Raw genomic sequence first — 21,760 nt, 5'->3', positions numbered from 1 at the left:
ATGAATTGTTTGTGTGATGGTGGTGTTCTTCATTACATGCCTGAATGCACTCATTAAGCTCACAGTGAACAATAAGCATAAAAAAGCACAAAGACAATGTGCCTGAACCAGCAGGAAGCCCACATATCAACCAGCACAGGATCTGGCAGGTCTGCTCTTTGAGGAGAATGTTCCAAGCACTGTATTTAAATTTCATATTCAAGAGGTGATTTAGCCTTTGGCTTTCCAGTGAGGAATGAGAACTGCATATCCCTGATTATAAACATACCTGAGAGAAGTTTGTTAAACTGAGAATTTATCTATTTTTCAAGGTATTGACACTTTTTGCCCGTATTGTTTAAAAACCTAAGCTCATTTTCAAACTCATTTTCCCTCAGGTTGTATATACCCTTGCCTTCAAACAGCACTATGTTCTAGGGAACTTCTGATGCTTTTTCTTTCTTTCTTTCCTGTCTAATAGCAAAGGAGATGCCCAACTAGCCTGATGAGGACTCTGTAAAAGTCTATGTAGGTTCATTCCTATTGGAAAAATAGTGTCTGTGCCAGAATCGGCTGATGTTAAGGGTTCAAACAAGGACTCCCAAGGTTAAAACAAAATACATTCATTAATTTATTTACCAAATATGTACTGAACACTGGACATTCTGGGTTTTGGGGATAAAAGTGACTAGAATAGATAAATTTCCTGTTCCCATGATCCTCACATTGGTGGAGGCAGGAGAGGAGAGACAAATAATAAACACAATATTAATATCTTTATAATATCTTATATTATGATATCTTATGTATACTATACTAAAACATTAAAAGGTGCTAGAAAGATGACAAAGATGTGGTAAGAGAGCAAAGTGGTAAATAGAGTTGGAAATATTATGTTATATGAAATGCTCTGGTCATCATTAATAATGTTCCCCAGTACTCCTAATGCTTATCTTCTAGGAACACTGGAGGGTTATAGTTTCTCACATTTTAAAACTTGGGGGTGACATGTGATTTACTTTGGCCAATGAAATATGAATAGAAATGACATATCATTGTCAGCCTAGAGAATTTAGGAGCTACCATACAATTCTCTAAAGTATTTCCTCCTGCTGTGGCAAAGCTTCAAGTTTCATGCTAAAATAGTACCAACTTCTAGTTTCTAGTCTGGCATGTAAAAATCTTGGAAGTCATCATTTCTGTGCACACAACAAGAAAAGAGCTGAACAAACTCAAAATCGACACTCTTCTTAGATTTGACTGAGCATTGAAGTCACAAGGCAAAGAATGAGAGAGACAGAGAGGTGTATATTGAGAATTGCAACTTACTGGTGCAGAAACCCACAAGTAGAAACTCCATCAGAACCAGTATCAAGGCAGGAAAACCTAAATGGTAATTGGTGGACTTGCTGAAATATTAGTATGGACAAATTTGAGAGTTAGAAAAACACCAGCTCAGTCTTGGGAGAACTCCTGCACTTTAGTGAGCTTCTTATATTGAAAAATCAGAGAAAAATTCCCTAGTGTTCTCCAAAGTGAAGAAGAAAAAGGAACCATTATGAAATATGTCCAGAGTAACCTGTTTTTATTAACAAAGCATGCCTCAAAGGGATCTATTTTACCAGAGCCTAATCAACTTAAGCTTTACCAGAATCCAACTGATCTGGAAGAAGGAAAATACCCAACTTCATCTCCCTCTGGTTTTCCCATGTCAATTAAATAACGGGGTGAAAGACTGAGAAGCAGTTGTGAAGATCACAGCCGAGGGGCACAGCACAGGCTCATTAAATGATTGAAACCAAAGTATAGAACTATAGAATGCTTTCCTTCCTCCCACATCTTACCACAACATCAAGAGGGCTCCTGTATAATGTAAGTGGGTAACATAAAAAGAACTGCATGCCTCAGAACTCATTTAGGAAGTTTCTAGGGAAACCCAAAGATAAAAGGGGGACATAAACAAGGACACCAAGGAGGAAATTTTAGCCTCTGTTACCAATAGCTACAGCAAACAATAATCACCACCTAACAACTAACCAGATAAACATAAAACCTCACAATAAATAGAAGTCTATTACAGGCGTACTAAAAGACAAAAACACAGTTTGAAGAGATAGAGCAAGCATCGGAACAGATATAGACATACAGAGATGTGGGAATCTTAGACTAGAATTTAAAGCAACTATAATCAATATCCTAAGAGTTATACTGGGGAAAATGTACAACATGCAAGAAAGGATGGGTTATATAAGGAGAGATAAAAAGTCTAAGAAAGAATCAAAAGCAAATGCTAGAATTCCAAACTAACAGAGTTAAAAATGACTTTGATATGCTCATCAACGGGCTGGATATAGCCAAGGAAAGAATCAGTAAACATGAGTAAAAGTCAATAGAATCTTCCAAAACTAAAACATAAAGAGTAAAAGTTATAGAAAAGACAGAATCTCCAAAAACTGTGGAACAATTAAAAAGTAAGGCATGTTCATAATAGGAATACCAGAAGGAGAAGGAAGAAACAGAAGAAATATTTCAAGCAATAATGACTGAGAATTTTCCAAAATTAATAATAAACACCAAACCAAAGATCAAGAAATCTCAGAGAATACCAAGCAGAATGAATATATCGATAAAAAATTAGCACATACGCCTATTCTATTCAAACTGTAGAAAATCCAGGACAAAGAAAACAATCTTGAAAGAAGCCAAAGAATAAAGCAGTTTACCTATAGAGGAGTAGGAATAAGAATTATGTCAGACTTCTTTAGAAACCATGCAAAAACACAGTGAAATGAAATATTTAGAATGCTCAAAAAAAAAAAAAACAAGCATCAACCTAGATCCAACTTGTATCTGCCAAAATATTCCTTCATAAGTGAAGGAGAAATAAGACTTTCTTAGATAAACAAAAATTGCAAACATTTGTTACCTGCTCTCCAACAAATGTAAAATAGAAATTCTTCAGAAAGAAGAAAAATGATAGATCAGAAACTCAAATTTACATAAAGAAAGAAAAAGATTAGAGAAGGAATAAATGAAGGTAAAATAATATCTTTTATTTTTCTTACTTTTTTTTTAAAGATTTTATTTATTCATTTTAAGAGAGAGAAGCAGAAAAAGCACAAGTAGGGGAAGAGGCAGAGGGAGAAGGAGAAGCAGACTCCCCCAAACAGGGAGCCTGACATGGTGCTCGATCCTAGAACCTGGAGATCATGACCCAAGCTGAAGGCAGATGTCCAACCATCTGAAGCACCCAGGTGCCCTTATTTTTCTTATTCTTAATTTATCTGATTACAGTTTTTTCAAAATAATAATAGTAACAATGTATTTGGTAATATAGCTTATGGATAAGTGAAATGAATGACAGTAATTTTTCTGAAGGTTTTATTTATTTATTTGAGAGAGAGAGACAGAAAGAGTGTGAGAGAGAACATGAGCAAGGTGAGGAGCAGAGGGAGAAGCAGACACCCTACTGAGCAGGGAGCCTAATGCAGGGCTCTGTCCCAGGACCCTGGGATCATGACCTGAGATAAAGGCAGATGCCTAACCGACTAAGCCACCCAGGAGCCCCAAATGACAGCAATTTTATAAGATATGGGAGGGAGGACTTGAAAATACTCTATTATAAGGTACCTGTACTTGAAGTGATATACTGTTATTTGAAAGTGGATTTGTTTTAGCTGTAAATGTATACTGAAAACTCAAGCAGTAAAAAAAGTTAAAAATGATCCAATTAATATGCTAAAAGAGGATCACACATTAAAACCAAGAAGGAAGAAAAAGATGGAAGACCAAAAACAACAACAACAAAAACAAAACACAAAAACAAACAAGCAAAAAACAAAAAACAAAACAAAAAAAAACACAAAAAACAAGGATAGTGAATGGAAAACAGTAACAAATATGGGAGATATTGATCCAACTATATCAATAATCACCAGCCATCAATGCCCTAAATATACCAATTAAAAAAGAGACTGGCATATCAGATAAAAAAAAAAGCCCATAAGATCCAACTACATATTATCTACTAGAAACCCACTTTAAATACAATAACACAAACATATTAAAAGTAAAGTGAAGGGGGGGAAGTAAAGGGATAGTATAATATATAAACTATGCTAATACTATTCAAAAGAAAGCTGAAATAGTGGCATCAGGAAATGTTGGAATTTCCATCTGCCTGGGTCCCTCATGCCTACAATGAGCAGAACTCTCTTCCTTATCCAAACTAGACATACAGTGAAATGGAACCACACTTTTAAGTCAGTGAGATTTGGGGATTGTTTGTTGGCACAGCAAAACCTAGCCTGTTCTGACTAATCTAGGTAACCAGGGAGGAGCTGATAGGAACCTGAATGATGTATGATAGGTGGTCTTTGGATATGCTGGGGAAAGAAGATCCAGGAAGGAGAACCAATAAGAACAGAGGCCAAACAGGCTAGAGAGTTCTGGGAACTCTAAAGAGAACAATGTGGTGGCCGTAAAGTAAAGAAGGGATAGCATAGAAGATGATAATACAGAAACTCAGGGCCAAATACCAGAATAAAATCCAAAATCCTTACTCAAGTCATTTTATATTTTCTTCAGTGAGAGATGGAAAGTTTATTAGCTTCCTACATAACACTAAAAACTTAAAACAACACAAATTCAGTATCTTACAGTTTTGGGGGGTTAGTAGTCTGGACATCCCATAGCTGGCTTCTCAGTCAGTCTTCTCATGCTGAAAGTAAGGTACTGCCAGGGGCTATGAATTCATCTAAGGTTTAGGATCCTCTTCCTATCTCATTCAGGGTGTTGACCAAATTCATCTCCCTGTGGTTGTAACATTGAGGTGTATAATTTCTTACTGCATCACAGCAACTAGATCTTAGCCATAGATCTTGGCCAAATGCACACTCCTCCCACCCCCACCCCCCAACTCACAACATGGCTGTTTTCTTTAAGCACAGTAGGAAGGCATGTTGCTAACATCAAATCTGTCTGACCTCTGAGAAGACTTAGACCCCTAAAAAGGGCTCATACAATTTGGTCAAGCCTAGGTAGGGTTAATTAACTCTATTATTATTCTTTCAAATAATCACACAGAGTATGTACATGAAGGGGTGGGAATCTCAGGGGCCATGTAAGATTTCTGTCTACCACAGGGAACTATCCCATGATTTAGAGCAGCAGAGGGATACAATCTGGTTTATGTTTAAAACGAATCACACTGCATACTGGGTAAGGAATATTCTGTGATAGGACATGGGTAGAAGCAGGGAGACCAGCAGAAAGGTAATTAAAATTTTAAAGGGAAGAGATGATGGTAGCTAGAGTCAGGAGATAGCAAATGAGATGATAATATGAGTTAAAACTAAATATTATTTGGATTATCATTTCTAGTATATACCCACCAAATAACCAGCTAGTCCAATAATAAATGCTCTAATTTTAGTACTGTGTTAAATAAGCAACAATATTTTCAAGTATAATTATTTTAATGTTAAAATTTTATCAGCCATTCTTTGCTTATTGGGCTATGACGTGTCTATCTAAAAAGTAAAAACTGAGGGGCCAAAACGTAGACATTGTGCGTCCCCATGTACCTGGCTTATTTTGACAAGTAACTCAATACATACTGGTAGTTACACAAAATCAGTTCTCCTTTTTCCTTTACAGCAGGAATCATAGAAACATTTTTGAACTTTTTAATAGCAGACATTGACAGAGGATATTGTCAAGTCCTGGTTTCAAAGAAAATCAAATAAAAGTGTGATATTACTAATTATTCAAATGAAAAATCTCTCCCCCACAAAGGCTTCCTCTTTCCATGAAAATACAATGGAAGTAGAAAAACTTGGAAGTGTGATGCCTCTCAGTAGAGTAAATAACCTGATAATCCCTAAAGAATCTGTTCACTTAGCTCATAATTGCCCAAATATTTGACAATTCATTTTTTTAACCTTATATCTATTAAAATTCCACATATTATGGGAAATACTTTCAAATTATTTGGTTCCATTATGTTTCTTCCAGGCATTTTTTATTATATGTGTCATGTTTTAGTTACTTACTTAGGTAATGTAGATAGTTTGGCTAGAACTAAAAACAGCTAGAAAGTTTTCTGGAATTGAAGAATTTGTTTAATTTTGAAGTTCTGCAAGCAAACTTAGCTCTCCAAGAAGGAGAGAATTGAGTCCAGTAAAGCTAGAAACACACACAAATATGTCAGCCCAGAATGTAAGAAAGATTTCCAATGGGAAAATGCTCTCATAACTGGGAACTAGCCTTCTTTTTTTGACAGCTAACTACTGTACTTAAAACATTCTCTTTAGGATAACTGGAATAATTAGGGCTATTGCATCCTTCTAATGGAGAAATGGGTCATGGAGAGATAAAGATGGAGAGTAAGCAGGCTGAATGGTCCTAACTAATTAAAACCTGTCATCCAATTAAATACTTTCCCAGCAATACATGGGTCTCAGGCTAGTTTTCTGATAGGGAAATGGTGGTCCAAAGCATTAGTCACATGACGAAATGTCTTGCTATATTCAGTCATAGTTTTTTTTATGGAAACAGGACCCTAATTTTTTCTATATGCAAATTAAATAGAATACTTATTCTAATATACAGATTACCTCTTAAAAATATGCTATTCCTTTTTCTTGTTGAATATCTTGATGACCTTTGTAAACATAAGTACTGAATTATAAATCTAGCATCAATTATCCATTTTTCCAGGCTTTTTCCTTTCTGTTATTACAGTAATTACTTTGTCCTCATTCTTCTATCCTAAGACAATACCATACAGTTTGAATTTTTAAACTTCTAAGTCCTGAAAATAACTGTGCTTCAATTTTAGCTTGTCTCACTGTGACAGCCAAATCAAGTTAAAAATGCATGTACATATAAGTAGTTCTGACATCAAGGTATCATTTGGCTATTAAACATTCATAGCAGTGTGCTTTTCTAAGCATTGCCTGTTTATCCATATACAAGACACCAAGATTCAAACTCTGCTGAAAATAAACATTTTGAAATAATTAATTATCTTCTACTGGCTTCATTCCCACTATAACCTTCATTTCCCCCAAGGTTAATATGGGCTGGTCCCAAGTGCAGGGCCAGGTAATGTTCCTCATGCTCTTCTAGAACCATCCTGCCAACTTCACTTAATTTTATGGTGTTCTAAGTACAGTTTAGCTTGCCCAAGTGCTGGCTAAGTTTTCTTTGCTGCAAAGGGCACTAGCTACAAAGCTCTATCAAAATGTATGCACAGGAACTAAAGCTTTTTTCCAAATTTCCAAAGCAACTACTCCTTTTTTATGGCTAAAAGAGAGGCTACAGTGTCAGTTCCACAGAATTTCCTATTTAAGAAACTAAAATTGAGGCTTTAAACCTCCACTTTCTTGAGGGACTCACTCTGCAACCAGCCTGCTCCCATGGGTGCTGCTGTGCTGCCTAAAGTTGAATTGGGTGTACCTGTTTGTATGTGTGCAAGAGGAAGAAGGTCCTCAGTGCTGTGGAATGCTATCATTCTTGGCTTTCCAGGAAAATGGACCTGTTCTCTGGCTCCATCACAATCACATTCATGTAAAATTCTAAAATGTCGCCACTTAACAGAGAAAGAGCTTATTATATGCCTCTCTGTTTTTCTCTTCTCTAGCAACTAGAAAGGTGCAGAAGAAACGTTTTGTTTATATCAAAATCCAAACATGCCTCATTTATTTCTGTAGCTGTGACTTAAAATTTCCATTAGTATAGGTGATAAAATTCTACTAGGTACATTGCATAAGCCCACATCTTAGTATGTGTCTCCGTCTATGCTGTCTTTTATTTTCTTTATTCTACAAGTTAACATCCTTACTTCCAAGAAAGGAAAACCAAGCAAAACTTAGCATAACACCTTTAGTGTAAGTCTACTCATATGGGGTGTTGCTATACAGTCTTCTTCTATGTGTACAAAGATATTTATCTGTCTGTTTCAGAATCTATTTCAGATTCTTTATCTGTTATTTGGCTACATAGGCAAGGACACTTGTTATTCATTTACCCAAATTGTCTGCTTTTGTAGATAAGAATACTGATTAGTTAAGTGATTGATCTAAAATCCCATGATAGAGTAAGGACAAATCAAGAATGAAAAGCAATTTCCCTTAATATAGTTTATATAATATTTGCATTGCCAACCAATCCTGCTTTCAAGAGTTATTGAAGTACCTACCTAGGGAGCCAGTAAAGAATCAAAAATGGAAAATTAGCAAATTAATTTAGAAAAGTGGTCATAGTAATTTAGTTATTATTTTGGTGATGAATAACATAAAAAGTTGTATTAAAATGCATATACTATACATATAATTTATGTCATTGCTTTGCAATGTTTTAACTTTCTGGCCCTTTAGGAGATGAAGTCCCTTACACAAGGAGATGGTGTGGCCTTTCTGAAAGCTGAGGCACTTAGCACAAACTCTCTTTCAGACCTAAGATGATTCTCCGGCAATACGAAATTGAACTTCCATGACTGACTGCATGGTGGTTTTGTAACAGTTCACTAAGCAGCACCACAGGTAATAAAGATGGAACCAGTGGTCAAATCACAAGTGACAAAAAGATGCTGAATCATTTTAAAACAAATTTGTGGTGTTTTTAACATTTTTCCAGTCACAGCGCTTGGTTTAATTTCCTGAATTCAAACACATCATGCTGACAATTTCTCAAACCTTGCTCAAGTAGTAAATAATCTTATTGAACAACAAATATTTTGTTTTCTGTATTTGATGTTCTTGTTTAATGAAGTGTGACATATTATCCAGGTGGTGTCAAGTCTGTGAAATACAAGGTGATATTTCTCTATTTAGTGGCAAGGGATGGGGCATTAGTGTGATTGTTTATTTGCAACTTTTTTTTTTTTTTAATCTAAATAAGATTACTTGCTTGCTTACTCAGGGGTGGTAAGATTGTTTTAAAAACATTCTGATTGTGACTATGTACAACAAAAATTGACCTTCAATAAGGCAATTAAACTAGCTCTGCTCAGAAGAGACATTAACAGGAGCCCCGTTGTGGTAGCTCAGGAAAAATGCCATCAGTTATTCCCACTTCATTCTAGCTACAGTTTTTGCAAGGTAAGTGTGCTGTACCCTCCTCCCATAAATGGGCTATAACCATGTGACTTGCTTTGGCCAATGTATTGCAAATAGAGGCTTGAAATGGACTTACAGATTTGGGCTTGTCCTCTTGTCCTCTTTTCCATGATAAATTTGCATCAACTAGACTAATGGTCCCAGAAGGAGTATTAAAGTTATGTGTAACAGAGCCAATTCACAGATGCATATAAGTAAACTATTGATCTGCAGACCATAAAGCAGGAACACACAAGCACATGAGTAAGCCCAGTTAAGTTCAGCAGAAAGCTTAGCCTATTCCTGCTGATTCCAGAAAGATAAACATTAAACGTTCATTGTATGTTACTGAAGTTTTGTGGATACTCACTACACAGCATAATTGTGGTAATAGTTGAATGATCCATCTGTGGATCTGTTTGTCCCTCCACATCCCTTGACAATGCATATTCTAGGTCCCACACTCAGACATCTTGCAGTCAAACAAGAAAGAAGTGTTACTGAGTAGTGGTCATGTTTCCAGCACTGGGAAGACACACAAGAAAAAAAAAGCATGGTCCATGTCCTTAAGAAATGTATAGTCTCAGGGAGCCTGGGTGGCTCAGTCAGTTACACATCCACCTTCAGCTCAGGTCATGATCCCGGGGTCCTGGGATTGAACCCCACATCAGGCTCTCTGCTTAGCAGAGAGCCTGCTTTTCCCTCTCCCTCTGCCTGCCGCTCTGCCTACTTGTGCACTTTCTCTCTCTCTGTCAAATAAGTAAAAATATTCAAAAAAATTTTTAAAAAGTACAGTCTCATGGAGAAAGAAAATGCACATACTCCAAGAGATCATTCACATATCAGTGTATCTTAACTAGGGGCTTATATCCATTTTACTAATCAAAATGTGCATGTTTTTGGTGCCAGCAAGGACTTACTGAATCTAAAAACTCTAGGAGTTTGGCCCAGGAATATATACTTTAGAAAAGCCTTCCAGGGAATTCCAGTGCTCTGCCCTGAATAAGAACCAATGGTAAGGGTTAAATAAAAACACACAGTGTATTTGTGCATGAGTGCAACAGAGTATAAGAGAAAGAAAGACAAAGTCAGCAGAAGCAGCAGTTGTCACAAAAGTCTTAAGAGGCAGAACCTGAATGAGATCTCAATCACAGGATTTAGGTAAATAGAAAGAGGGGTGGAAATTCAAGCAGAGAGAACATCGTAGCTCTAGAATGAAGATGGGAATTAATATGCATGGATAGAAGAGATGTTTATTTATTCACCAAGAACTTCTTCAGCATCTTCCATGTGGCAAGCACTAGTCTGAGTTCTTCACAAATATTAACATCACGGCAACACTATGAGGTAGGCACTGATGTCATTCTTACTTCATCATAGTACAAGCTGACCAGAATGGAAGAATTCCTCTACTCTCTTGGGAGTGGGATCACTATTTGACAGAAAAATACTAAATGTCTAGAATAATTTTTCTTTGCAAGGAAGCCTATAGAAAAATAAATCACTGTCCACTAACTTGAAACTATACATAAAAATAAGAAAATTATATATCCTTACATATCAATATAATAATAATAATGGTGATTAAACAAAAGCACCATGATTATTATAATTCATTTTCTAGAGTATATATAGGTTGCAAAAAGGAAGATGGAAAGAAGGTAAAAAAAAAAAAAAAAGCATCACATTGAATTTGATGGTATTCACCCAAAGTTCAATTTTTTTTTTTAAAGATTTTATTTATTTATTTGACAGACAGAGATCACAAGTAGGCAGAGAGGCAGGCAGAGAGAGAGGAGGAAGCAGGCACCCCTCTGAGCAGAGAGCCCAATGCGGGGCTCGATCCCAGAACCCTGGGATCATGACCTGAGCTGAAGGCAGAGGCTTTAACCCACTGAGCCACCCAGGTGCCCCCCAAAGTTCAATTTTAATCATTTAAATTTTACCAAAACTCTGTATGTCACTAATACTTTGTAGGATATGTCTTTTCTTGTTAAAGTGATAAAAGGTGTTTTTTTTTTTCTCCTTATAAACAAGCTCTAAGGATCATTCTAAGCATCTGCTTTTCATCCTGGAAATCTCTAGACACGAACACCTACTTATTGTTCTGTTATATCATATTAAGAAGGTTGCAAATCCAGGCAGCTTTTATATATATTTCTCTATTTCCCAGTGTACCTTCCAAGTCCTTTAAGTCTAACTAATTGATTTCTATCTGAAAATAAATGTCTAATAATGACATAGTTATAAACTTAGTAGATATAAATTTATAGTGCTAGAATGGTCATCTATAAAGAACTATCAGATTCTAAGCAGAATTGTATGTGTGCTAATTCAACCAGATACCTCTTTAACTTTTCCCTGAACATTTTTAGGGGGAAAAAAAAGTCAACACAAGTTCTCCGAGTAATCCAGTCTCTGAGTTTTACATTGACCTAACAAAATGCTATGGTAAAGAGTAGGTGAATAAAGCTTGCCGTTTACCTCTTGATAACTGGATACTTCAAGATTTTTTTTTTTTTTTGGATACTTAAAGATTTTTGAAAGCCAATCAAAGTGTACAAAACTAATTTTTTTTAAAGATTTTATTTATTTATTTGACACAGAGAGAGAGAGATCACGAGTAGGCAGAGAAGCAGGCAGAGAGAGGGGGGGAAGCAGTCTCCCTGCCGAGCAGAGAGCCTGATGCGGGGCTATATCCCAAGATTCTGAGATCATGACCTGAGCCGAAGGCAGAGGCTTAACCCACTGAGCTACCCAGGCGCCCCCAAAGCGAATTTTTAAATTAGCACTAACTGTATTCTCTCTGACAGAAAATGCAAGTATAAATAAAAGACTATTGGTATCGATTGATGGACTCAAATCTCCTTTGGCTTGTTTGCTTACAAATCCCTTCTTCACCCCTTCTTCTGGGCTGTGTCACAGGGAGACTGAACCTCCAGACTGTGTTCCTAGACCTGTGTGTGCTGGCTTCTGATCTGGTCAAAAGGAGATACTGGCAGCAGACTCGGGGTGAAGGCATGGTAGACGGAAAGGAGAGATAGGATATTTTACTCTTCCAAAGTAGTAATTCAGGTGGAATGCATTGCTGCAGCTTCTATCAGATAGGTACACTAGATGGCCTTGGCATGTAAGGGCTGGTAGACTACCTCCTCTCCATTCATCGTATCCTTTTAAACCTAGGTAGTAGCTGTTTCCTGCTTCTGTGAATTTTGGGGGTTTCTCCTTTCTTTGTTGGGCTTTTTAGCTCTTCTGTCACCTATGTTACTAATTATCTGTAGTAAATGCCCTCTATTTGAAACACTTCAAGTGATATCTGCTTCCTGACTACACTCTAACTATTACGAACAAGTAATCTGTTCTAAAAAAGGATTTGAGAGAGCATACAATAAAGACACAGGATCACCAGACCCCCCAACAAAAAAAAAAAAAGAAAAAAAAATGAAATCTATCTAAACCAAGAGGTAAATATGGTGGTTAAATAGAGAGACAGAAGGTTTGAAATGTATTAATTAAAATGTTTTCTGTTTGCCATGGGATTTTTCTCTCAGCCCTTTTTAACACCATGAACAAACAAAACCAACAAAACAAAAAGGCAATCTACTGAAAGGGAGAAAATATTTGCAAATGATATATCTGATAAGGGGTTAATATGCAAAATACAAGAAGAACTTAATAAATATACACAAACAAATTCTATTAAAAAAATGGGCAGAGGAACTGAATAGACATTTTTCCAAAGAAGATATAAAGCTGGACAACAGACACATGAAAAGATGTTCAATATCATTAATCATTGGGGAAGTACAAATCAAAGCCACAGTGAAATATCACCTTACACTTGTCAAAATGGCTAGAATCGTAAAGACAAGAAAAAACAGTGTTGGTAAGGATGTAGAGAAAAAAAGGAACCCTAGTACACTGATGGTAGGAATATGAATTGGCCCACCACTGTGGAAAATAGTATGGAGTCTCCTCCAAAAATTAAAAATAGAATTACTATATTATTCAGTAGTTCTACTACTGGGTATTTACCCAAAATAAACAAAAACAAATTTGAAAAGATATTTGCACCCCTATGTTTACTACAGCATTATTTATAATAGCCAAGGTATGGAGGAAACCCAAGTGCCTGCCCTGAATGGATAAAGATACACATAATCACATATGTAAACATATATACCTTAGAATATTAGTCACAAAAAAAGGATGAGATCTTGTCATTTGCAACAACATGGATGGATCTAGAAAGGATAAAGCTAAATGAAATGAGTCAGTCAAAGAAAGTGAAATACCATATGATTTCACTCATATGTGCAGTTTGAGAAACAAAACATATGAATAAATAAAGAAAAAAGAGACAAAAAACCAGACTCTTAACTACAGAGAACAAACTGATGGTTACCAGAGGGTAGGTAGGTGGGGGATGGGGGAAATAGAAGAGGATTAAAAGTATATTTATCATGAAAAGTATCGAATAAGGTATAGAATATTTGAATCATTCTATTATACACTGGAAACTAATATAACATTGTATGTTCATTATACTTCAATTAAAAAAAAAGAAAAGATGTTTTCTCTTTACAATGGGAATTTTTCTCTCAGACATTTACCTGTTGAATCTGAATAGTGAATATTTCCTGAAAACTGTTGAAATAAATTTTTCAGAATAATGTGAAATGAAAGCATATTGGTGGAGGTAGGGTTAAAGTGCAGCCAGAAAAGCAGATTTCCTAGTACTAGTATTCTAGCTCTGCCTGGGCCAAAGTCTATCACACATGCTTCTACTGTAAACATAGCACAAATACTAGTCAGATATTCAAACCCCTCCCATGGGCACACTCAGGTTTAAAAGCAATTCCATTTCTTTCCCTTTCTTTCAAGAAAGTATTTCAAAATGTATAATGCATAATAATTAAACTGTTATAAGGCTAACCTTGAATTTTTTCTAATTTATCTTAAAAATTCAACCATTCATAACTTTTGATATTTTATTTTTGTAATATAATTCGTTGCAACAGAGCTAACAACTAATTGATGACTCCTTACCCCTTGGAGAATTTCTGGTGTGCGCTAATTGCGGAACCATATAACTGTCAGAGTTTGTTACCTCACTTTGAACACATGGGCATAATCTGTATGTCTTCTAAACATTACGCATGACTAGTAAGTTCCAGGTTTATTGGTAAAATTATCCATAATTGGCGGGTTCAAAACCACTGCTTGTATGTCCTTAAAAGGGACAAAGTAAATTTAAAAACAGCAGACTGATATACCTTTGTATAATTATGTATATCTAGTATATGCTAAATTCCACAAGGCCAAGAAAGAACTTCAATTAATACTGCAATAGATTAGCTTAGGTATTAGAACAAATAAAGTTACTGCTACAAATTAACTCTTTCATAAGTAACATTATTTCAGGACCCAACATTAAACAAAGTCTGTCACCTGTCTAAAAAAATGTTAATGTTATCATCACAAGTAAATCAGAAACACAGAATGTGCATGGATTTAAATGAGCACATGCCAACCAACAAAAAATATCCTAATTGCATGGCCTGTTGAGGGTTATCCATAAGTTTTATTTTTGTAATATAAAGTATAGCATTAAAGTGAAAATTTCCCATTATTTGGCATTACTTCATCTAGGCGAAAAGTTCCATGAAAATGGAAGAATGTTTATGTTGCTCATTTTGTCTCAGAAATATCTTGTGTCTGGACCAACAAATATTTGTTCAAGGAATGAATACTATCCTCATTCCAATTTGAATGTCTCAGGTATTTGATGTTTAGGATAAATTGCTGATTTCTTAATAATATAATTTTTAATTACAAAAATGAATTAAAATAAAGTCCAGTCTCATCAGAGATCATTAAGAAGGTTGAATACACAAACCTCACTCACTACTGGAATGATTTTTCCCACCATCCAGTGTATATACTTTCCAATTGTAGAGGAGAGTATTTTCCATTTTCTTGATCTCAGGATATAGATCTTTTTAGACTCCTTCTCAAGATTTTATTCCTTGAGATAACAATGAAGAGCTTACAGATGCCAATATTATACAAATAAGTGTAACAATTTCCATGGGGGGAAGGACATCCCTTTTGGCAAATTATAATAGATTCTATGTGTTTTGGTTAACCAGACTTTCCTGGAAATGATCATCAGACATAACAGAAAACTTGTCCCTGCCAGTTTCATCCCTTTCCAGGAATAAACTCAAATGTAACCCTTAACCAAAGGCTCCCCAGTGACATCCCCTCACAATTAATTTAATTCTCTTCCCATAAAAAAACTGAAGAAATATCAGTCCCATAACATCTAAGAGACTGAACACATTACTAGAATTGTTAAAATTTAACAGTTGTTGAAACATGGCCAAATCCCAAACGTTTATACTTTTTCCTTCCATCCTCATAGTCACCTAACTCCTACTCAAATATTCGGTAGAAAACTACAACTAAATAGCTCTCTAGCTTTTCTTACAAATTGTTCTAAATAGGGCACCTGGGTGGCTCAGTGGGTTAAAGCCTCTGCCTTTGGCTCGGGTTATGATCCCAGGGTCCTGGGATACAGTCCTGGATTGGGCTCTCTGCTCAGAGAGGAGCCTGCTCCCCCACCCCTCGCCCCTGCCTCTCTGCCTACTTGTGATCTCTGTCAAATAAATAAATAAAATCTTAAAAAAAAAAAAAAAAAAAAAAACCCAGGGGCGCCTGGGTGGCTCTGTGGGTTAAGCCTCTGCTTTCAGCTTGGGTCATGATCCCAGGGTCCTGGGATAGAGCCCTGTGTCTGGCTCTCTGCTCAGCGGGGAGCCTTCTCCCCACCCCCTCTCTGCCTGCCTCTCTGCCTGCTTGTGATCTCTGTCTGTCAAATAAATAAATAAATAAAATCTTAAAAAAAAAAACCCAAATTGTTCTAAATAAGCACCAATGTAACAGCTGCATATATGTCTATGAAAACACTGTATGTAACAGACACCAATGGTCAGGGTTTCGAAGCATTACAGTATGTTAATAAATCCCAGCATTTGCATGCTATCTACCTTCCATCTGCAGCGAAAATGAAGCCTCTGGTTGCAAGTGAGTATACTAGAATAACTATCATTTGTGGCTCTGCCAGTAGTTCAATTGCCAATTCTATGACTGCTCTTCATCATCCTTCTTCTAGGATGAAAGAAACTAAGACAGTAAGCTGGATACATCCAGCTCAGTTCCCTCTAAGCACACCTCTCTTTCTATAATCAAACTCAACAGAAACAGGCTCTTGCTACTGAAACCTCAAGCACGAAGAGGTTGTTCCTCTGCAGAAAATAAGTAAGCAGACATCAAAGATTTATTAAGAAATTTGATTAAGAAACTTTTCCAGTCTTCCTACATAGCAGACACCTACTACTGGCATATGGTGTAGCTAGAATTGGGTATATAGACTTTTACTTTTGCCTTTGGATCATGTGTTAATTAATACACATCCCTCAAGTTGGACACTGTAATGAAAGATTAACAAAATAACAACCCTTGCAGGAATTTAGTCCTTGAATATGAAACTTCATTCAGATGTGTCAAAATATTTTTGTCATTCACCACTTAATTCAGGAGTGAGGTTTAAATTCCATGTAGAATTGAGAAGTTAGTAATACCTAATCAATGACGATTTTACTCCAGTGAAATATCAAGGCAAAATGTTTCCTGCCCAAGGACAGTATTCCACATATTACCATAATGAAAACAGCATGGGGGGGGGGGGGGGAAGATTTTGGGGGGGGGGAATAACTGCTTTATTCCTTCAACCATTCATTTAGATTCCAAGATTATCTCAGTGGGTAACCAAACTTCAAAACTGCAGAAGAATGCAAGTACTTAACATTGGATTTGTCTCTAGAGATAAGCTTCCAATCTAAGTCACTTGGATAAAAATACATTAAAAAGTTAAAATATATTAAAAAGTTAAAACTGTAAAATCATAAAGTGGAAAAGAAAAGCCCATCCAGAAAAGGAAGAATTTGCATAACTTATGTAATTTGTTCAAATATCACATTATTGCTCCAATTTCTACTTCGCTTTTCTGGGGCTAACTTTGCCTGCCAGATTCTCTTCGCTCACTCAACATGGCTGTCATCTTCACTGTCAAGGCTCTTGACCTCATCTAACATAGCAAGCAGACCTTTGAAAATAAATTATACTATGTTTCTGAAAGCTATAAGGAGATTGAGGAATGGCACATTTCAGGGGACACTGTTGACAAAGGTATAAAAACTCCAACTTAATTACCAATTGTTCCTAAAAAGTATGCTCATGATTTCTCCCCCTAAATTCTTCATTTACCTGTTACAACTGACCATTCACCTTGTCTACAGGTCTAATATAAACTAGAAGATAAAGCAATTAAGAAAAAGAATCAGCCTCTAGTCCTAAGTAGCCTATCAGTGTCACACTAAAGTCCAGATGTTACCTCCAGAATTCTCAACATCCTCAGACTCACACAGGAACACCACCTTGATCTTACTTCAGGTGAATGGGGGTGTGAGGGTATGATTTGTAACTATGTCTGCAAAATTTCAAAATATTAAGTTTAAAAAATGCATTTTTAAAAATAAGAAATCACTTTAGAAGCAAACTAGCTGTTTGAGGGTATACAAAGAAAATAAGTTGTTTAAATTCATTGTTTTTCAATCAGTTGTATTGCTATGTAGCCAGAGGTACAGTTTGTGCTTAAGAACCAGGCTCCAAACTCAGAAAGTCTTAATCCAAATTCTGTCTTTAACACTCACTAGCCATTTAACCTTGGATTATTTCCTTCCCTCTAAGAAGCAGTTCTTTCATCTGTAATAAAAATCACAATAGCGCCTACCTTACAAAGTTGTTGCAGATGTAAATGAGATGACATAAATAGTTTAACTGTGTGAAGAACATAGTGAGCTATTATTATTTTTAATAATATATTGAGAATATATTTAATATATATTGAAAAATACATGTCTATAATGTAGGATGAGTGATTGAAACTGGGAATAATTTTTATACAGTTTATATATACCTTATGTACAGAAGTTATATATTTTATAAAATAAATACTTTGCTAAGTTTATTATTGTTTTCACCTAATTTTGTTTCTGTTTATTTAAAGGTGTTTTATTTTGCAATCATGAGATCTGTTATTCCATATGTCCTATGGTATTTACAGATTATGCTTGAATTGCTCAAAACCCAGTAATTGACTTGGGATAACTGAGATAAATGAGTCTTCAAATTTTTTTTCTCCACATTTACTATTTTATCTCATTTATTGGTATTATTCAAGACAAACTGAAGTGACCAGTTTGATTCAATCCTAAACTATCTTTTGTACAGTAGTTGTACAATCAAACAATTTTTCCAAAAATTAAAGATTTGGGAGTAAGAATAAAAGATGTCACTGACAAAATGCTCAGCTCTCAATTTCAGTGTGACAATTTGATACTTAGTTGTATAACTGGAGGACCACATCTGTAAGCTCTATTACTAAAAGGACCTAGTGCTCACAGCATTTAGAAACCTCAGTATCCTAGGTATTAAACAAGCCACTATCTAGTTGTTCTTAACTTGAGTCAAACTATCAGAAATACTCAAAACTCACCCAAGAACATCCACATAATCATGCTATAAGTGACGCTTTGGATCACACAGTCCTTGATAAAGTCTGTGTCAAATGCCATTGTAAAATGTTTTTTTGCTGAATTGATCTGAAGCTAACCAACACTGTAGATTCAATAACATACTTCACAAACACAAGAATGTTCCATTCAACTCTTAGCAGGCATGATGGATATCCCTAAGATCTAAAGCATACTGACATTTCTCAGGCACTGAATCGGATGTTGTCAAATGAAGCAGCCTCAGCCAGCTGAATCTATTTGGTCCATGTAAAGATCTTCCTATATAGCATGTGAATACTGATTTTCCCCTTGGAAAACTCCTTAGAAATTTCAAAAGATTGAGAGGCTCAAGAGTTTTCCCTCTAGCCAATGCCTGGTTTCATCTGGTCAGCCAACCTTTTAATGACACAAGAGTGACCACCAATAAATCTCAGACTGTAATTATTCACCAGCACTCCTTAGGCCCTGGTTACTCCTTTCACATCATCAAACTCTTTGAAGTTTTGTGAGGGTCCATCTTTAATTTAGATGAAAGATTTCACTCTGTAGGTTTCTGAAATACACTCAGGAAAAGGATAAGTTCATTTATTCCTACAGCCATTCCTCACTCGCTTCTTTGTTCTGCAGGTGACATTTATTTTATTTTTTAAAAGATTTTTGTTTATTCATTTGAGGCAGAGAGATACACACACAGAGAAGAGAGAATATAAGCAGGAGGAGAGGGAGAGGCAAACACATGACCTAAACCGAAGGCAGATGCTTAACCACCTCAGCCACCCAGGAGCTCCACGCAGGTGACATTTAAACTACAGTATTTTGAACTCTAAGGTCAAGGGAAGGGAAGAAATACCATTTGCCTCTGTAGTCTATAATTCAGAATCTGACTATCTGAGTTCCCAAAATATGGAGTCGTAGGTCCTGGTGTCAGTCACAGCCAACAACAACAACAACAACAAAATCACTTGATCAAACTAAAAGTTCCCAAAGAATGAACCCAAAGCAAAATAGCTAGGCTATGAGAAAGAGGACTTCGTATAAAACAGAAAAGCAACCTTCAGACAATATCAATAGCATATCAATAAACAAGAGAGATGCTAAGATTGCAAATTAAGATGTAATCTTAATTTGTAAGATTGGTTGACTGCTAAATTAGAATCTTTCATTTCAGTATGTATAGTTTCCCAGTTCAAGACACTTTTCTGGACCTCAACCCTGTATCTAGAGTAGTTTTTCCAGTATCTTAACATTTGGGTCTCAGCTTAAACATCACCTATTTAATTAAATCTTCCCTATCCTTCCAAACTAGATTAAATAATGTGTTATATGTTGGCATAATATTCTTTACTTCATAATGTTCATTGCAATTAAAATTAATTATTTTTGCAATTACTTGCTTAATTATTAGCCCTTCTGCTGGATTTAACATTGTAGTAGGTAGGACAATGTCTATTTTGTTTCCTGACATAGTGGATATGGCTGATATTTATTTATTGAGTTATCAGTATTTGAAAACTGAATATCAAAACTGACATATCTAAGAACCTATCATTTTAGACCAGATCAGACTTTACATTTCAATTGGTACAGTCTCTATTCCAATGTGGAGATCCTCTCTCAAAGTATTTAACTGATGATCAACTGGTTGTTCCCTAAACAATTCCAACAAAGGGTCAGTAAATAATCTCTAAGAATTTGTTATTTGTCTACCACTCACCATTTATTAGAAATTGTTCCATCAAGTGCTTCCTATAACTTCTGTGTGTCTATTGAGACTTAGAAAAAATCCAGAATAAAATCCATTCCTTCTATACAAAAATACTCAAAGCAACTGATTTCTGTGCACTGATTTTGTATCCTGACACTTTGCTGAATTCGGGTATGAGTTCTAGCAGTTTTGCACCCCAAACCACAAGATACTTAGAAATAAACCTAACCAAAGAGGCAAAGAATCTGTATGCAGAAAACTATAAAGTACTCAAGAAAGAAACTGAGGAAGACACAAAGAAATGGAAAAATGTTCCATGCTCATGGATTGGAAGAACAAATATTGTGAAAATGTCTCTGCTACCTAAAGCAATCTACATATTTAATGCAATCCCTATAAAATACCATCAATTTTTTTCATAAAAATGGAAAAAAGAATCCTAAAATTTATAAGGAACCAGAAAAGATCCCCAAATAGCCATAGAAATGTTGAAAAAGAAAACCACAGTTGGTGGCATCACAATTCCAGACTTCAAGCTCTATTACAAAGCTGTGGTCAAAAAAAATACAAATCAAACCCACAGTGAGATACCACCTCACACCAGTCAGAATGGCTAAAATTAACAAGTCAGGAAATGACAGATGTTGGAGAGGATGCGAAGAAAGGGAAACCTACCTACACTGTTGGTGGAAATGTAAGGTGGTGCAGCCACTCTGGAAAACAGCATGGAGTTTCCTCCAAAAGTTGAAAATAGAGCTACCCTATGACCCAGCAATCGCACTACTGGGTATTTACCCTAAAGATACAAATGCAGTGATCTGAAGGGGCATATGCACCCCAGTGTTTTAAGCAGCAATGTCCATAATAGCCACACTATGGAAAGACCCTAGATGTCCATCGACAGATGAATGTATAAAGATGTGGTGCACATATATATACACAATGGAATACTATGCAGCCATCAAAAAAAAACCAGAAATCTTGCCGTTTGCAACAATGTGGATGGAACTAGAGGATATTTTGCTAAGTGAAATAAGTCAATCAGAGAAAGAATTATCATATGATCTTGCTGATATGAGGAATTTGAGAGGCAGGTTGGGGGGTTGTGAGGGGTAGGGAGGGAAAAAATGAAACAAGATGGGACTGGGAAGGAGACAAACCATAAGAGACTCTTAATCTCATGAAATAAACTGAGGCTTGCTGGGGGTTTGGGAAAGGAGGGATAGGGTGCCTGGCATGTGCCATGGTGAGTGCTATGAAATATGTAAGCCTGATGAATCACAGACCTGTACCCCTGGGGCAAATAATACATTATGTTAATTTAAAAAGAAAGAGAG

Source organism: Mustela nigripes, chromosome 3 (assembly GCF_022355385.1).
Source record: "Mustela nigripes isolate SB6536 chromosome 3, MUSNIG.SB6536, whole genome shotgun sequence".
Taxonomy (NCBI): domain Eukaryota; kingdom Metazoa; phylum Chordata; class Mammalia; order Carnivora; family Mustelidae; genus Mustela; species Mustela nigripes.
This window is presented reverse-complemented; position numbering follows the sequence as displayed.